We start from the raw sequence: 17,189 nt of genomic DNA, 5'->3' as shown, positions 1-17,189 counted from the left end.
AGTTAAAAATTAGTATAGGTGACTTTTTTTTTTCCCTTATAAAAGCACATTATGAAATCAGAGGTTCAAAAGAGGTTAAGAAATAGGAATGCATTTTCAGTGTTTGGGGCATCAGCTCATTAAGAGTAATAGAGCAGGCTTCCAGTCTGAAAAAGGCACTGACTCAAATGTGTAATGATTTCACTTTCAAATTTCTTTTATCTCAGCTGCTTCTACTTCAACAAATACAAGTGCTTCAGATATAATAAGACTAATGAGCATTGCAGATGATTACAAAAATATAATACTTCCCAAGGCATAATGATATCTTTTTTTTCCCAAATTAAAAAAAAAAGGAAGTTTCCCTTGTTAGAGTCTTCATTGCCTGAAAACGACCTCAGTTAAAACTAAAAACTCAAGTTTTTGAACACATTTATGAAGAAAGTGTTTTGTGAGCAGAACTCTTGAGCTTGTAAGAGAAGTTTCATTAACTTTAGCAAAGACTATGTAGGTGCTATAGGATTAAATCCTTACAATAAAATGTGCCAAAATGGGTCATTTGAAATCACTGCCTCATTGCAGCTTGGAGTTGGCATTTTGCTGATCAGCTCACCGTGTACTCTTGGGTACTTTCTCTATAAAGTCGTTACAAGTCCAGCTTCCGATGTTATAGTTGGATGCACCGTATAAAAGGGCCATTTTCTAATAAGTACCTTGCTTGTTTCAGAGCCAGAGTGCAGAAGCTCCTTCCCATCAGTCACAGTTTTGAAACAGCAAGGGGGGCAATGTTTCAGTTTGTTCGAAGTAGACATTGTGCTTTTAACATAGACATGGTAACAGAAATCAGGAAAGAATTTACAACCAATATCATGCAATATAATTAAAAAAACAACAAAAAAAATTGCCTAATCTGACCCACAAAATAAGACATCTGCAAACCACTGTAGCAAATTGTGTCGTGAACAGCATCTCCAGGGTCTTGTCATGTAATTCAGAGCTGTTTCTGGCTCTCTTTCACTTTGTTTGAAGACAGATTGTTTTACAAGGTACATCAGCCTTCAGGGAACAGTGATTTCCTCCCCCACCCCCCACAACCCTGTGCCCAACAACACAAATGTAACTTTTTAAACTGTTTATCTTTGATCAAAAATATATTACTTAGCACACTAAGTAAACTGCCTAACAATTTGTCATAGAAATTACTGCTTCCTGTGATTATTTTTAGTGTTTTTTAAAAACATTTGCTTGGCAATTGGTAATGAGACCTGATAACCCTGCCATTTGTTTTTTATTTTTGTAATGATCTCAGAAAAACCTTTTGAAATATGAACTGCTCTTTAATGTAATGGATAAACTACTATGCTGCCAGGAATTATACCCAACTTCCTCCCCCAATAGTCATGGGAACTCAAGCAACAACCACAACCCACACACATAATGCAGGAAATGATAAGGAACACATATATTACATTTCTGTGGTGATGTGTTTACCAAGAAGGGCCATTTAAGCATCACTGAAGCTACAGAAATGCTAAATCGGGAAGATTCAGAATATGGAAATGCTGATAGAAGAATATGCCCAATTGTAAAGTATTTTGCTTTTTTGATACAGTCTGATAGCCGCATATTAAATAATGAATGTTATTTAAAGTAATACATTTAAATATGAAAAGGAAAACAGTTTAAATAGAAAACTAGTCCATTTTGTTCTTTGCTGCTATGCAAAACCATTTTAAGCTCTATATACGTTTTGATATATATACTTTATCTATCTATATATACTTTAATCAATCTTGACTACAGCTTTGTTTTTATCTTAGTTTTTGTTTGATATGGATATTATAATCTATTTGGTAAAACAGTCAACAGAACTCTATTATTTATGGTTCTTATTTTTCTTAAGATGTTATTTATTTATTTATTTGAGTGACTGAGAGTGAGAGCACAAGCAGGGGGAGGAGCAGAGGGAGAGGGAGAAGCAGGCTCCCAGGATCATGACCTGAGCCTAAGGCAGATGCTTAACCTACAGAGCCACACACGTGCCCCTATGCTTCCTATTTTTGAATCAACATTAGAGAAGTTAGGTCTTTCTACATATTACCTGTCTATTCCTCTATTGTTTATGGAGAATATATTTTCTTTCCCACTGTTTTTTTTTTTTTTAACTATTGTTCTGGAGATACATTGCATTTCATGTTTGGAAGAGTCCTAAAAATGTTGGGGTTATCAGTTTCATTTTCCCCCTATGTTAGATATGCATCTAGAACACACAGAACAAGTTCTTACTCGCTCAATGATACAGACTATATGAGGATAATTTTAATTTAACTTCAAAGATTGTCTTTATAATAATTTATGTAATATAATTTGTATTCTATGTTCAATAATCTTATTTGATTTCTTAGAAGAATAAGAGTAATCTTATTGTTGGTGGAAAAATAGTTTTATTTCTTGTCTTCTGATATCAGTCTTACCAGTCTGATAGTTTTTAAAAAGACAACATAGCATTTCATACTCCATGCTGTGCTTTCCAAATCCTGTGCCCCATAAAATAACTATGGAATCCAAAGACAAAAGAAATGGAAACTAGACAATGTCTCAAATATATTCAAGATTCTGTCAAGTCCCTTCTGATGTGGGGGTGACTTTTGAAGGTTTAGAATGAAAATGTTGAGCCATCTCTCTACCTTCCCTTTGTTTCTCTACCATCTCTTAAGTTGAGAGTCAGAAGTACTCTGTAACTAAAGTTATGAACCAAGCTAAGAATTCCCCAGAGTTTTCCTGAACTGTTAAGTATTGAGATAGTTTAAAACTGTGACCAGAACTCTCTTTTAAATACTTTATTATTAAATGTGCAACATTGGATATATATATATGTATATATGTATATGTATATACATATGTATATGTATATATGTGTATATATGTGTGTGTGTATATATATATACATATATAACTATATATGTATACACACACACACACACACACACTCAGTTTCTCTATGTACTACATATAGGTGTATGGAAAGCAGTTATATATTCCTGACTGTCTCACTCCATAAAGAATTGTGAAATTACCTGCAACAATTCTCGAGGTCTGTTTCTTGATGGAAAGAGGAGAAATCTTACCTTTCTCCTTCTACAAACTGTCACAGACACAAGCCCCTTCCTTTATGGTTCCTCATTGAACCCAGAACACATGGGGAGTTAATGCAACAAAATAAAAAATCAGTTGTTGTGTGTCATAAAGATGTGAAACATGGCTTTTAAACACCCCCAAAAAACATAAACTTGGAACTATATTAAAGATGGTATGCATTTTTTAAAGTGATACTCTGATTTGAGTATACATTTTGAGAAGCAAAAGATAAATTACAGGATTTCAATATTGTAAAAACTGTATAAATCACAATGTATGACAAAAGAAAATAAAAATATTTGCATATAGCCTCTATTCAAATTTGTACAAGAAAAAAGTATACACCCAAAAGTACAATTTTGTCATCATTTCCTAATGTCTAAGTTTAAGAAAATGTTTCTGCACAAACAAAATCTGACAGTGCCTTGCCAATTTTCCTAATGCTTAGGAAGTAGAACATATTGATGACCAACAGTTACCTCTTAAAATTCTAATATAAGTTGTAAGGAGATAATTCTCATAATAAAAGTAGAATTTTGTTCTTAATTCAATTTTCTTGTTTTCCATTCTCCATAATTTCAAAAATAAACCAGTGCTTAAAATGGAAAACCAACCTTAAGATATTATAAATGATAAACACATGGTAGGTATCAGATAGTTTCAAAAGTAAAAGATGTGTATTAATATAAATGGTATTTGAGGAACAATGCTCTGACTGGAGGCTTTCCATACAGAATCCATTAAAACTTGACTTTTCAAGGAATGCATTTTAATGTCCTTTTTTTATGCACAAGCCTTGTTATGAAAAAAAGATAGAAGTGGGCTGCAAAGAAATTACATTCTGCATCTATTTTCACCTTACATTAAAGACAAGGGCTGTTCAAGACAGTTGTGTATTAGATCAGCCTTTGTCCCATTAGAAACCTAAAGTTGAAAATAAACATTTTCCTTGAGCAGTTAAAACTTTAAAACCTATCTGCTTTTCTCCAAAATAAAATTTTTTGCCCCCCCCCCCGCCATTATCCATTCTGCAGTGCACTTCCTCTGGTTCTGTGTTTACAGCTGCATATCGAGTGGCAGGAGAAGGCACAGGGGATTTTCACCTCGTCTTCTCTGGTACTTTTCATTCACTAGCTATGTGACTCAGTTTCATTTGGAGGAATACCTGTAAGAACACGTGTAAAGTTTCCTCACAGTACTGGAACCAACTTGGTTTTTACAAGACTGCTATTATATTCTCTTCTTGACATATGTTCAGAGATCCAGCCATAGTTTGAATCTGCCTGTTTTCTCCATTTCTCTCTCAGTCAGATTGCTTAACCACATAAAACATATGTTCTTAGATGAGCATTACTGTGTTTTCATAGGATTTTTATCTTTCTTAAATCCGGCACTCTTATGATTAATAATTATACTCTCTACCTCAGAGTAAATACTTTCTATATGCCAAGTGCTTTATTTACATGGGTATCATTCATTATCCCTCTTGTCTTAAATGAAACTACGCCTCAGAAGCCAGACCTCCCTGTTGAGGGTTGCAGAGTCAAAATTCAAAGCTAGTCTTTTGGATTTCAAACCCAGTGCTTCTCTGTATGTGACATTCTGACTCCTTTGGCATATTAGCCCCGGTATCTCAAATTGTAAGTCAGACAAAAAGTTAAAATATTTTAAATTAGACCTACAGTGTCTTAATATTGACTTCTGTTTCTTTTTTTGTGTAGATTGTTGTAAAGTTTTTCTTGCAATTCAAACTTGTCGGCTTTTCACATTGATAATCTTCTATTTCATAAACTGTTACTAAGGATTATATGAGTTATTCTAAAAGAATACATTTTCCATATTTTTTTCATTTTCTCTAAAAACAACTCCTTTAAATGCTAACTTTGCTCTATTATTTATAAATATTTTTTATTTTAAGAAATACTGAAATATATCGAAATGTAAGTGAAGAGAAAATACTCTTTTCACATTGTAATTAACTTTGAAAGTGATGGAGTAAATAAAATAATTGCAGGAGTGAAATGAACATTAACCTTAGAACTTCCAAGAAGGGCTAGTAATGGAAAAAATTATTTTAAGTCTACTTTCCCAGGGACAGGCTTTACTTCTTTCAGGGAAAGCTAAGCCAAATGGTCATGGTAAGAACACCGACTCTGTTTGGACAGGCAATTGCGGAAGGCACCTTTAGTTGATGGTAAAGTGTAATGGTTAGAAGCTGTTGCTTAAAAAAAAAAAAAGAAAGAAAGCATCACTAGATGACACTCTGATGGTGACTAAAACTGGGATCCAGTTTCATTTGCCTCAAAATTTGGATGTCAAAACATGTTAGTAAAATGATGCCACTTGTATTTGTGTTATGTTTACTATAAATTCTTAAGAAGTTGTCCGACCTAGGGAAGATAATTACAAAACAAACTTGCAATTACCCGTTAGACTATAAGCTTCTCAGTAACAGGGATCCTTGTCTATTTTGTTCAGTAGTGTGTCTGAAGTGTCAGGAGCAACCCTGCATCATAGTAAATACGTGATAAACACTTTAAGCTTGAATTATTTCAGAATATTTTCATACTGTATTCTGTGCTCAATGAAGAAATTGAGGAGAAAACCAAAAATGTTTTTGGTTTTGTTTTTACTATGTTGGCATTTTATATGAAATTCTAGTTGTAATTTGTATTGATTTTAATATCACATGAATCTTAGGGGACTTGTGCTGGTTTAGGATGATGACCCTGGAATCAGACTGCCTATGTTACTATTGGCATTGGCATCACCCACTTACTAACTTTGTGGTCTTGGGAAAATGGCTTAATATATCTATGAGTTGGTTTCCTTTCTGCACAACATAAGTGTTATAAAGTTGTAAGAACTGTATATTCAAGAGGATATTAGGTTTTCAGGGATGGCTGGATGGCTCATTTGGTTAGGCATCTGCCTTCGGCTCAGGTCATGATCCCAGGGTCCTGGGATCGAGTCCCATGCAGTCTCCTTGCTCTTCCAGGAGCCTGCTTCTCCTGCCTGCCACTCTCCTTGCTTGTGTGTGCTCTCTCTCTTTTTCTCTCCCTGACAAATAAATTCTTTTAAAAAAGAGGATATTAGGTTTTAAAGTGTGTACTCCAATCACTATATAAAATGGATATTAGTCAATGATTTATAAATGTGGTTCGTATATATAGATAGGCTGTAGGTAACTTACTGAATAACAGGATCTGAAGGGTTTTTAAAAACTTAGTCATCTTAAAAACATTTCCATTGGGACGCCTGGGTGGCTCAGTCGGTTAAGCATATGCCTTTGGCTCAGGTCATGATCCCAGTGCCCTGGGATTGAGTCCCGCATCGGGCTCCTTGCTCAGCAGGGAGCCTGCTTCTCCCTCTGCCTGCAGCTCCCCCTGCTTGTACCCTTCCTCACTCTCTCTTTCGCCCACGCTCTCTCTCTCTAACAAATAAATAAAATCTTAAAAAAAAAAAATTTCCATTATCTTTGTTGTTGGAATTGACATGCATATATTGGTCCCTCTTTTGTAGTATATATCTGATAAAAGTATGCATTAAACCAGTATCAGCTTAAATGTGTTGCTTCACATGTATTTAACAGAATGGCTAGACAGATAAGCAGAGTATGGAGATAATAATTATACAGCCCTTTCTATATCCCAGATACTACACTCAGTGCTCAAATGACAAAGTTTTGATGAGGACACAAAAGGTAACCACAGTGACATTTCTGGAGAAGAGGGAAACCCCTAGAGAAGTAGGGTCCAAGTACAAAATCACAGACGTTATTACAGCAAAAGGGATTCGGAAATTACAGTTTGTTCACTTAAGAACAATCCTTGGGTGTATAACATATGCCAAGAACTGAGAAGCAGGGGCCCGGAGAGGTAGTGTATGATTATCTAAGCCCGGATAGGTAGTGGTACACCTTGCTTTTAGTCGGCGAGTGAAGTTAAAAACATAAAAAAACAAACAAACAAACAAAAAAAAACAACCCACACATAAAAAAATGTTGATGACTTTGTGCATTAGTTGATCTCTCTCTCTCCCCCTCTTTATTTTGTTTTCTGTCTCAGTGAGGATATAGCTGGAAATGGTTCTATGACTAGAAACACTCAGAGCAAGAACACTGCTCCTGACAACTTACATTTGATTTATTCAACAAACATCACATACACAGAAGCAGTTTCCTGGCTTCATTGTCTTGACACCATCTCCTCCCTTAGTTTCCAGCAAGGGCTATAATTTCTATACTTAATAGGGTCTCAGGAAGCAGAACTAAGAAAGAAGAGTATAAAAGGTAAGTGTAGAGTGACAGTCTTTGACGTGAAAAATAGTGTAGAAGGCTCGATGGAAAATCTTAACCAGTGAGACTGCTGGCCACGTAAGGAAATATTCAACCCTGTAAAATTATACTATCTCATTGGTGGCTAAGGGACAAGGTTTCTTCTAATTCAGGGCAATCTTAGTGAATATTTTCATTTCACATTAAAATAAAGGACACGGAAAGTATTTTATTCTATGTCAAATAGGTAAACACAGCAGTGGCAATCATTTAATATAATGGGTTAGCCTAGCACTTAGAATTTTAGTCTTTCAGGTCGAGTTTCACATCTTTAAATTGCAGCTCAATACTAACTGCTCCAGTAAACTGGGATGCTCTTAGACTAAAATTTAAACTAGGATTATGACACATTTAAAAGTTAATTAGCCAAACAAATCCAAACAGAACTAAATACCTAATAAAAAGCAGAAGCTTGTGTTAAGAAATATTTTTCTTACTTCTCCTCTCTGTACGCTATTGTGTTCTACTCACGGATGGGCCAAATCCAGCCTGCCACCTGTTTTCGTACAGCCCACGAGCTAAGAATCATTTTTATCTTTTTAAGTGGCTGAAGAAAAACAAGAATATTTTGTGAAATGTAAAAATTATATACAATTCAAATTTCAGTGTCTATAGTTACGGTTTTATTGGAACATAGACACTCTCATTTGTTTCTGTATCGTCTAGGGCTGCTTTCACACCACAATGGGAGAGCGGAGTAGCTGTGACGGAGACCGTATGGCCCACGACGCCTAAAATATTTACTCCCTTGTCCGTCACAGAAAAAGTTTGCCGACCCCTGTTCAAGCTCACGCGCCGACCCTCCTGGGAAGCGAAAATCCTTGAGAAGATGGCCGCTTGCACCATAGTCTGAGCCCCAGAGACTTCAGCAAAATAACTCTGTGGTCATTTTCTTTAGTACTCTAGTCTTAATTAACAGGTAATAAACATTTCCAAAAAAGTTACAGGACCAGGAGGAAAGCTGCACTCAAAAGTTTTGCAGCTTACAAGAGCAGTAGAGCCGCGCTGGTCCATAGGACTTTGTTAGTGCCAAGCTCGATGGAGACGTGCCACGATTTCAACAAGGAACATACACGTATAGGAGGCGTGGACAGGATTGGCAAAAATCTGACTTCTCTCAGCTGCTCCGGTGAATTTGCTCCCATATCCTACAGGGTCCCTGGATCATCAGCTGCCTAATGAAAACACAGATTAATTGGATATGTCCTCAGTAAAGACCTGCACTCTGTTCTCCAGGCTGGTTGACTTCACGTAATTCAGCAGGTCATTTTTTTTTTTTTCCTGTTTCTCTCAGAGCCAGGGCTACCATCCATTATAAAGTAGGTACCAAGCCATAGCAGGAATGTAAAATATTTACTTTCATGCAAATGTGGGCGTATATCTGGAAACTTCTCGTTCCAACCTAATGGGTCAGACTTTGAAAATATCTTTCTCGATGTGTTGAAGAATGTTTTCTTCATTTCTGTGGCATGGCGTTACTTACTTTATAGTGATGGTTGTACCCCATTACACTTTAAATATATGTTTATCCCTTTACACACTTTGCTCATCATATGTACTTTAAAAAGTTGACTTTAAATAGAATAAAAAGACACGTATTTTCATTTATGACAATTCCACTCTGTGAGGGAAAGATGATAATTTGAATCCTTATATTGAAAAATTTAAGCCGTACAATTTGCACTTAGCACACTTATTTAAAGTTACTACTCTTTAAGCAGAAGCTAATATTCTGTACTTAGAATTTAGGTAATTAAGACTTTGACTAGCACTGTAAAATTATTGCATTGCTTTTTAATTTTGGTTTAAAGATTCACTAGACCCTTAAAAATCTGTTAGGTTTACCAGCTTTAAAAACATGGGGTAAAAACTGAAGGCTAAAAAGGATGTTAGCTATCAAACTGCTTGAGTGTTTAAACTCCAGCCAAGTACTTAAATTGTAGAAAAATGGTTCCCAGGTCAACTGATCTCAAGCTGTTCAAACACCTACCAGGCTAATTTTTCCCACCAGTATGCAAAGAGGAAGTTAATAAAAAAAAAAAAAAAAAAAGGAAGTTTAAGCAACAAGTTTATATTGTACATAGCAAACCTCATATGTATAAAATCCACAGAAGTGTGAGGGCTGCCAAATTCCAATCTCACATATACGTTTAGATTGGATCTAATTTACAAACATAAAACAAGTTTAGCATGCAGACCGGCAAATTAAAATGAGAAAAAAATAGCTTCTTCCTTGTTCACAATGACAGACACAGCACGAGTGACTTGTTCTTGCTGTTATCATTAGAAAGGCTGAGCTTATATCCTTGAATGTTAGTTCAAGTGTTGTCAAACTTATGTAAGTTTTAATGTATGTATGTATGCTTTTTTCATAAAGTTGATTTGATAAGTGGTGCTTTTTTTCATAGCTGGCTTTATAAGATTTTGTTATAAAACAAAAACAAAATCGGCACTTCCTAAATCTTTGTGTTAGAAATACCTCTAAATTAGAATGCATTCATGATATCTTTGCTCGGTTGGTTCTCTCACCCTAAAATGAGAAACTTGTGAGCGCCTGGTGAGTATCTATTCAATATATATGTTAGCTTTGCACTGCCAGCGTCTTTGACTTTGTAGGAGGGTCCTGCTCTCTCTTCCACATTAGAGTCATTTTCTTCATGGGAGAGGAAAAACAATACTGTTTATAATAACTTAGCATTTTTTTTCCAAGTTTATAAAAGCTACAATCTATTCCAGAGCGTGGAGAATTCTTTTCTACTCAACTCAGCCACATTTGTCAATTCTTACTACGTTCTTTCCATGTGCTTAGGGTCCAAAAGAACCTCTCATGAAAATAGTTCCTCCACTTTGAAAGACCTAACAGTTAGCCCTCCTCCTTGTCCATTCTTGCCTCCCTGTCTCCAGCGTAGGAGATGAGAGAAGGTGATCTGTAGTCTTCTGTCACAGAATTTTTGTTGCAGGAAGGTATTGGAAACTTTTATTACTACAGGTTTATTGATTACATTTATTTTTTGCTTAGCTATTTATATGAGATACACAACACCAGATGAAGATAATTAGGGATAAAATAATGCACTATCCTTGTGCAAGTATAGCTGAAAATAAAATAAAAGGTACCAAATTTGTGATCTGTAATAGAACGTGGAATAACTTTCACAAAATCAGTGATGTTTCAAGCAGTAGAATCCTCAACTGCATTTGAACTAATAATGTAGATATAAAGACTGCGTGAGCCATTAATTGCAGCCCTTAGGCACCAAGTCCACTAAGCATATAGTTTTAATTTGTGTGACCTTTAGAACAATAAACAGGTAGATAAGGTAGTAAATTTGCCAGTTTAAATGGATTCAATCAATTCATCGTATTGATTTCCCAATATAACACATATATTAATTGAAACTCAGCATGTGTGTATATGCACTTCTTTACACACATGCATATATAGTATAATATATAATTTTATACATTTTTACAAATTTCACAATTTGAAAACTGTTAGGAAATAATATAAACTTATTTTTTTTCATCATATCTGCTCTGTCAGTAGTAGAGTTACCAGGTTGGTATAGTTTGAAGCATAAGGAGATATTTTTTAAAAGGCTCATTTTCTAAAAATACCAGATTTTTGGACTGAAAGTTAATAGAAGTTGTTGATATTCAAAGATTATATGGTTAGGAGGCATTGTTTTAGCATGTGGTATGAGAAGTTAGAAAACTTGGTTTCTTAATAATTGCTAAATAGTCATTGCAAATTAATTCCCTTGACTGAAGTTACTTTTATAATGCCAGTTCGAAGACAGAGAATTAGACAAAAGAAGTTTTGAAAGGACATTTTATTTCTAAGGTCCAAAAGCATATGGTTTCAACTGACATTTTAAATTGAAAATATCAGTATCAATCAAGAATTTGGTAAAACTAGCCCCAAATAAAATATTAGAATTTTTACCATTTTTTCCTGGAGTTTAGATAATTTGTTTGCTAAGATACATTTTGACCCATACTTATTTAATTTTTAACTATGTTTGCTTCAAGTTAAAGATACTTATTGTCAATAAGTACTTTACAAAAGCATGTGGAAACAGTTTTGAGAACTTAATCAAAATGGATATTATTAAGAAGTTTGTGGCTATATATGATAATGATGACAAAGAGTTATCAAAGTGTTAGAAAAAGCGAAGATTCTTCACCAGCCATGTCCAAATATTAAAGTTATTAAAAATTGGGTTTTAAAATGTCTTAAGTGATGTAAGTAGAATTCACTTAGTGACAAAATGTTGAGCTGAGAATATATTTTAGTTTACACAATTCTTTTTGAATAGAATTCCAGCTAATGACCTACAATGTGGAGAAATATTCAGTAAGAGAAGAGTAATAAATAGAATGAAAATTGAAAACAGAAATTGAGGACATTGATTCAGTCAGAGATGCGTTCAGTTCTTTTCAATAAATATTGCTTATCTCTAACATGGGGGAAGAGGATAGTAAAGGAAAATCAACTTTTTATTTGTCTCTGAACTGCATTTGATTTGTTAATAGGATATGTACTTTTTATAATTAATAAAAGGTACACACTGTGAGTAATGTGAATGAGTCAAAATTCATAATTTTTTGCACAAGGAGAGAAGCATTTATGTAAAAGGGATATTAACTAAACACTTACCCAGCTTGGGATATCCAAGGATGTTTAATTTGATCCAACAAGAACATTGATGGATACTGTCTTCACAATTACACTAGGCATCCAGGGGTTCTCTTTAGCTTTATCTTTGTCCTGCAGGATGCTACACACAGGCATCCATTCTCCTGGGTCTGCTAAACGCTGTCAAGGGAAGATTCATGGCCTGAGAGTTAATTGTTTCTGCTTCTTGATGCTAAGGTTGCTGGGGATAAATTGATGAGCGTACTTGGTGCAATTGGTGCAAAGATCTAGTCAAGTAAGAACTTGACTTGACTTACAGTGACATAAATGTTTAAAGTGCCTACCCCAGTGAAGTAGTTGCCTGGTAGGGACACATCAAACATGACCTGGGTACTCAAATGGTACTATGCCAAGCAAAACTTGTTTTCATTTCTCTCCAGCACTATTGGGCAGTATCCCTATTGTATCATTAGTGTGCTTCAAAAATGATGTATACCCAATGGTGGAGTGAGCAAGAAAGGGAATATTTTATTGCTTTAAAATTCCAATAAATAAGGTTTTTATTTTTGATACGACATAGCTAGACCACATGTCATGTTAGAATCAAATTCTTTCATATCTAGCCAAAATTATTTTTTTCTTTAAATTTTTTATTGTTATGTTAATCACCATACATTACACCATTAGTTTTTGATGTAGTGTTCCATGATTCATTGTTTGTGCATAACACGCAGTGCTCCACGCAGAACGTGCCCTCTTTGACAGAAGTAAAAATATTAAATGTTTATGCCATGAGTTTTAATTTTGGAGCCACAGACTTTTTTGGAAGGTGAGGTGAATCTATTGGATATCTTTGAGTTTATTCTACCTGGAATTTATTGAAATTCTTTTGACATATAAACTAATATTTTTCATGAAATTTGGAGAGTTTTGGGCCATTTCTTCAAACATTATTTCTGTCTTTTTCTCTTTCTCCTGAGACTTCCATTATGTGAATGTTGGTGTGCTACATGGAGTCCCACAGGTGTCTGAGCCAATGTTCCTTTTTGCATTCTTTTTATTTTTTCCTATTCCTCAGACTGGATAACCTCATCTTCAATTAACCTTTTTTCATGTTCATGGATTGTTTATTCCTCCAGCCTAGGTATGCTATTAAGTCCTTCTAGTGAATTTTTATTTTCAATTCTTTTCATCTAAAACTTGTGGTCCATTTTTAATAATTTCTATCTTCTTAATGGTATACACTATTTGATGAGACATTGTTTTTAGTTTATTCTATGCACACTGCTTTCTTTAGTTTTGGAAGTATTTATAAGAGCTGATTTAAAGTCTCTGTCTAGTAAGTCAAACATCTGGAATGAAGTTGAGAAACGAGTTTCAGGACAGATTTTGTTGACCATTAAATTTCTTTGTGTGCGGGTTATACTTTCCTATTCATTGGCATGAGTCATATATTTATGTTTAAATGTTTTAGATAAAGTTCCATTTATGAAACTAGATTTCTACCTTCTCCATGCATTTTATTCTAGGTTAGTGTAATGGTCATCCAATGATTGTTGACACATTCCTTTTAATGGCTTGAATGGATGAATCATCTACCTTTTCTAAGAGGTCTGTGTTTTGTTTGGGCATGCCTTCCTGCTCAGGCAGCTTATAAGTCTGTCTAGGTTTTACTTTTGCCTTGTGTAGGGACACAAAGTCACAGAGTTATTGGGGTCCTCTTAGGTCTTTCTTGTGTATGCTTACAGAACTGCACATAAGTGCAACCTTCCAGATCCTGAGGACTATGTCAGGGCTTTACAAAGCCCCCTGTGGACATATTATCCAGATTTTTCTTTTGAATTTTTAGCAGGATCTTTTTTGCCCCACCTAGTATCACACACTCAGGTAGACTTTATAATCGAAGATAACTTTCAAATAATTAAAGATTTGACTTCACATACTGAAAAAGGGCACATATTATTGAGAAAAATGAAACATATTTGTCAGCCCTGTCAACTCTGGGATATATACTAGTAAATCTAAAGATAAAAGAAAAAGTCCTTGGGCTCTTAGACAAAAAGAACAAATAATTTATGAGGACCATAGAATTAAACTGGCATCATTCTACAACATAGACAAAGTGATAGACCAATCAGGTCAAGGATAAAAAGGCACTGAAGAAGGAGAAGGAGAAAGAGAGGAGAGTGGGAAGGACAGAAATTTAAGGGGAGTATGACTTAAAGATTTTGTATCCATTCAAGCTGCTCTTTAATTATCAAGGCTATAGGAAAACATTTTCAAGGATGCAAGAATTCAGGAAATGCTGTTCCAAACCGATATCTTAGAAAATATATTATGTGCATATACTATTAACTTCATCTGTAGTCTTTTTCCTGTTATTAAGATATAATTGGCATATAATATGCTACTTTTTGGGGTACAGATAATTCTAATCTCATCTTAATAGAGATATCAACCATTTTTGGGAGCTAATCAATATGACATTAAAATTCACATGAAAAATAAACCTGCAAGAACGTCCAATACTAAAACTAAGTTATGAGAGGGAGCCAATCTTATTATATATTAAAATATGCTATGAAAATCCTCTTTAATTAAAATTGCATAATTATGTGGATCTGCTTTGAGTTGACTGACCCCCTCCTTTTTTTTTATTTTTGCCATTTTGAATCTGCTGTCAAGAAAATCAGCTACTTTTTGTTCCACTTCACTTCAGTTATACTTTTTAATTCTAGAATTTCCAATCCAATTTTTTATAGGTTTCCTTTTTCACCCAAGAGTTTCTGTCCAATCATTAATACCATATTTTTCTTTCAATCTCTCAATCTCTGTCCCTGTCTGTCTATCTATCTATGAAAGCCAGTATCTGAAATATCTTGGGGTCAGTTAAAAAGTTTTTTTAAACTACAAGTTAAATTCTCCTGTTATGTAACAAATTTTGATTGTGTACTTAACTTTTTAGAATATATATTGGATAATGCCCCTGGAGAGTGTTGCTTTAACGTTGTTTGTTTCTTGTTGACAGAGGTCCAAGTTGGAGTGCATTTATAGAAAACCCAGTATTTTTCCAAGCTCGTCTCTTTTGGTGGAATTCTATTTCCAAATTATGTCTCCCTTAATGATTTTGTTGAGGCTTGGATTTTGGCTTTGTTAGGGCCAATCTAGTGTAAATATTACTATAGGTGTGGACTTGATCCCTAATATAGGACCTTTCTTGAGACTCAGATGGTTTCTCCTTTCTGGCTAGGGTTGGAACTCTAATGTTTCCCAGTACTACTTGACTTTTATTATCTGTGTTTGCCCTGTAGCAGCTGTTGTGTCATAATCTTATGTAAGCAGCCAGTAACCGTGCTCTCCGCTTGATCTCCAGCTTCCTGTAGAGATCCAGAATGATCATGGGGCTTGTCCTCCTGAATGTCTCTTTTCTCAGGAACTGCAGTATGCACTGACTGTTGCCCAATGTCTGAAAACAGTTGCCTCATGCATTTTCCTCCCAATTTTATGGTTGTTTACCACACCAGGGTGAATTTAGTTCCAGTTATTTACACATTGCCAGAAGAAGTTCATTGCATGGTTTTTAATTGTTTTATTTACTGTTATTTCATAGGTCTTAGTCCATAAGTGCAATAAGTTACAGCAATTTACGTTTATTACATTTTAACTCCAGTATAGTTAACATACATTGTTAGATTAGTTTCAGGTGTACATTATAGTGATTCATCAATTCCATACATCACCCAGTGCTCATCACACAAGTGCAGTCTTTAATCTCATAACCTTTTTCACTCATTCCCCCACCCACCTTCCCTCTGTTAACCATCAGTTTGTTCTCCATAGTTGGGACTCTGTCTCTTGCCTTCTCTCTCTCTCTCTCACTCACTCTTTTTTTTTTTTCTTTGCTCATTTGTTTTATTTGTTTTATTTCTTAAATTCCACATATGAGTGAAATCATATGGGATTTATATTTCTCTGGGTGACTTACTTTGCATAGCACTATACTCTCCATCTCCATCGATGTAATTGCAAATGGAAGATTTCATTCTTTTTATAACTGAATAATATTCCATTATACACACACACACACACACACACACCATTTCTTCTTTATCCATTCTTCTCTCAGTGGACACTTGGACTGCTTTCATAATTTGGTTATTGTAAATAATGCTATAATAAACATAGGAGTGCATATATCTTTTTGAAATAGTGTTTTTGTACTCTTTGGGTAAATACCCAGTAATGGAATTACTGGATCATATGGTAATTCTATTTTTAATTTTTTGGGGAATCTCTATCCTTTATTTCACAGTGGCTGCACCAATTTGCATTCCCACCAACAGTGCACGAGGGTTCCTTTTTCTCCACAACCTCACCAACTCCTGTTGTTTCTTGTGTTGTTGATTTTAGCCATTCTGACAGGTGGGATGTGATATCTTATTGTAGCTTTGATTTGCATTTCCCCGAGGATGAGTGATGTTGAGCATCTTTTCATGTGTCTGTTGGTCATGTGGATGTCTTCTTTGGAGAAATGTCTGTTCACAACTTCTGCCCATTTTTAAATTGGGTTATTTGTTTTTTGGATGTTGAGTTTTATAAGTTCTTTATATATTTTGGATGCTAACCCTTTATCAGAAATGTCATTTGCAAATATCTTCTCCTATTCTATAGATAGATTTTAGTTTTGATTGTTTCCTTTGAAGTGCAGAAACTTTATTATATTGATAAAACACCAATAGTTTAGTTTTGCTTTTATTTTCCTTGCCTAGGGAGACCTATTTAGTAAAATGTTGCTATGACCAATGTCAGAGGTATTACTATCTGTGCTCTCCTCTAGAATTTTATGGTTTGAGGTCTCACATTTAGATCCTTAAACCATTTTGAGTCTATTTTTGTGTATGGTGAAAGAAATTGGTCTAGTTTCATTCTTCTGCATATTGCTGTCCAGTTTTCCCAACACCACTTTTGAAGAGATTGTTTTTTTTCCCATTGGATATTCTTTCCTGCTTTGATGAGGATTAATTGACCATGTAACTATGGGCTTACTTCAGGGTTTTCTGTTCTGTTCTATTTTTCCCTGTGTCTATTTTTTTGCAT

The sequence above is a fragment of the Eumetopias jubatus genome, unplaced genomic scaffold, assembly GCF_037043125.1.
Source record: "Eumetopias jubatus isolate StellerSeaLion01/CBP00866 unplaced genomic scaffold, mEumJub1_p1.0 scaffold_5, whole genome shotgun sequence".
Classification (NCBI taxonomy): Eukaryota; Metazoa; Chordata; class Mammalia; order Carnivora; family Otariidae; genus Eumetopias; species Eumetopias jubatus.
This window is presented reverse-complemented; position numbering follows the sequence as displayed.